This window comes from Lygodium microphyllum, chromosome 13 (genome assembly GCF_053477565.2).
Source record: "Lygodium microphyllum isolate KBCC chromosome 13, Lygodium_microphyllum_v1.1.10, whole genome shotgun sequence".
Taxonomy (NCBI): domain Eukaryota; kingdom Viridiplantae; phylum Streptophyta; class Polypodiopsida; order Schizaeales; family Lygodiaceae; genus Lygodium; species Lygodium microphyllum.
The window spans coordinates 71,172,204-71,175,586 of record NC_141147.1 but is presented as its reverse complement, the minus strand read 5'-3'; positions in this window follow the sequence as shown (position 1 = coordinate 71,175,586).

The following is a 3,383-nucleotide window of genomic DNA, read 5'->3' as shown; positions in this document are numbered from 1 at the left end:
ACATTATCTTGGTGATGAGTGTAGCCAATGCTTCATTTACTTAATTATTTTACTCCACATGGTATGGAAGAGCATATGATGCTTTGTAAATCCAATTAGTGGGAGGGACTTACCTAATTTTGGCAAGACCATGCTATTTTGGACATGCTTTTGAAGAGAGAAGGAAATGAGAAAAATCAAGCTCTTTGGACATGCTTTCTAGAAAAAAGGGAAAATCACATAGCTACATGCTATTGGCTGGCATATTTGGCTCCTGGTTTTTTTTCTTTGGGCACTAAAGAGTTTTCTCTAGATGATAATCCTAAAGAATCTCCTCAAGCCCGCCATACACCAATGAAATATGTTGAATTATCAAGGAGCATCATAATTGCTTGAGTAATGAGAAGCCTGCCTTCATGATCACCTTTCCTTGGCTTCACAATTATGCCTTGCTATACTAGTACTGTAGCATGTTGACAAGAGGGTGATCTATGTCATCATGAACAACATCTTTACCATCATAGCCAAATTTGACAATATTACAACCTACCTTGATGGTGATGAATTGCAGCATTGTGTCACCATGTGATTTAGTTCTATAATTTCTTATGCATTGCCATCAACCTTTGTGGGAAGAATAGCGCCATGCTGTCGTCGACTCTCTCACATGACCTTGTGCGTAAGGACATGGTTATGCATGGATGAAAAGAATGCATGTGATGAAATCTCTATGCTCGTGTGACTCACATCCATAAAGTTATATCTGATTGCATGCTAACAAACGTCACTATTGAGTATTATTGTCCAATTGTAGCTTGCAACGGAGGATTTTGAGCATGAATTTGATCTGACGATGGCTTCTGAAGGACTACAATATAGGGCGACTATCATGATGACCTAGTGATAGAATTATAAAGGGCTACATGCTCATAAAACCTTCTTTTCTTATGCCGAGTAATAAATGAAAGTATCACGAGGAGCTTATTGAACAACATTGGTTTTTTGAAGACAACCTTAAATGAAGGATAGGAGCTAGTGATTTTCAATGAGATATCAACAATTTGTAAAGATAGCCAACATGAATTTTGAGATGGTAGTAGATGGAGAAAGGCAACAACATTGAATTCTACTACATATTATTACAACTATAGCTCACTAAAGAAATGAGAGGAGTGCTCATGCTTTGAAATACATCAACATCCAATGTTACAAGCAAATGCAAGGTCTTTGATTATGTTGGGATGGTTGTCATGACCAATACTTTTGAGGACACTAGATTAACTCCTTTGTTGTCATTATAGCTTTTTCAAGTCATAAAACTAATGTGTTTATCTCCATCATGACAATGAACTATGTATGAGCTCATAAGGAAGCTATGTCAAACTTTCTACATGCATCTCTATTGGAACCCAATGACCATAACAAATTATGTATGACCATACTAGTTCAATGGAACTCAATGACCATACTTTCTACATGCATCTTTATCAGAACCCAATGACCATACTAGTTCAATGGAACTCATTAGTTGACTTTGGGATCTCAATTGAGCTGAAACTACTATTCTCCAATCTTGTAATTTCTCTTTCTATTTTCTTGCAAGTTGTGGCCTATCATGAACCCCTTCAACATTTCTAGTGAATGTGGCATGAACAACCACATCAATAGTTGTAGGATAGGAACTTCTGTGGGATCTATAGGTATATCTAAGACTACATATGATATGAGGTATCTTTTTGCACGCCTTGAATATGTGTATGCAACAACAACATCATTAGCAGCATGAATTGTACTAGTAGTAGCAATTGCATCAAGAACAAATCATGCAACATATGCAATTGCAGGCTAATGCATGATATGAAAATGTAGCAATGAAAGTTGTAGAAGTTGTGGTTAATGAAAGGAAAATTTTTTATGGCAGGAACATACCTAGTTATTTGAAATTGTATAAGACATAAACAGATTTCTTTGGGGTCCCTACATATTTTTTGAGCTAGAATTTTGTTTGTCTTGTGACCTCTTCATTGAAAATGTGCACCAATGAGCTCTATGGGCTGGTTGCTAAGTGGAATGTATTCAAGAAAGCATTTAAAAAGAATTACTTCTTAGAGGACCTAGGGTTTAAGGAGTGGGTGTATAAGCCTAATAAAGGGCTAGTTACATGAGAGTTGATGCAGACATTCAAGAAAAAATTCAATCATTTGGATGCTACAAAGTAGGAAACTTTGCAATTTGAAAAAGTTGAATTATTGTTGTAGACTGTTGGTCCACCACTGCAAGTAGAATTAGGGGAACTTCTAAAGGATAGAACAAAGCTAATGTGGCTTAAAATGGATTGCCTAGATGCTAAAGATGCAATGTCTACATTGATTAAGAGATAGATGTGGAAAGCCACGTTTAAAAATGGGTCTTTTACTCCTATGCCATCTCTTACTTCTACTTCAAATGCTACTCCTTTACAACTTGAGCCTCTACCGAGGCTACAACCTTTGGTTTTTGTACTTGTTTCAAGAAAGAATGATGTGATTGAGGATATATAGACTAAAATAGCTCACTTGGGAGATTTTGGATAAGCTAGCCCTTCTCAAGCTCCACCTAGAAAACCTTTTATGAGAAGATGTATACTGTGTGATAGTCTTGATCATTACTAGTGTCAAGACTATGGATCATTCAGGGATGTTGAATAGAAAAGGTTGGTTTTTTGGCAGGATGGAAATATATATGCATCCATGACAGGTAAGCCTATTGCTAGAAACTTTGGGAAGGGTTGTATGAGACAAAGTTTTGAGAATATATATTTGCTCATACATCTCATGTAGCCACATGTGATGCTTCTAACTATGGTATTAAGATTGAGAAGAAACCAAAAAGTAAATCATAGTTATGCTTTTTTTCATTGCTGACTACAAATAAGGGTGAAGTGCAGCAATATGATTTGTATAGTGCAAGGAAGAGCATCAGATCGGAGTCTGGATAAGATTCTCCAAATGATGCATATTTGATTTATGTTTATTTAGCAAAGACTTAGGGTGCAAAGGTGATTATTGAGGAGAAATGAAAGAGGGATGATGATGCTCCTAGTAGTTCTAAGAAGACTAGAGGGGGTAAGTCCTCGAGGTGTACCTTACAAAACATGTAAGATACCACATGAGTGAAAAAATTGGTATTTTATTTAGTAAAATTTACTAGATTATATTTACAGGATGGAATTTTTAATTAAAATTTGAAAAAAAAATGTAAGTTTAGTGAAATGAAAGGGATCATTTTATTACCTTATAGCATGTAGATAAAGGGTATTTCTTGATATCCTTTGAATGCATATTATTAGGATGATTTCTTATCAGTGCATCCCCCGAGGAGTAAACTTAAAACATCACCTTCTAGACCACGACTTGATCATAGTA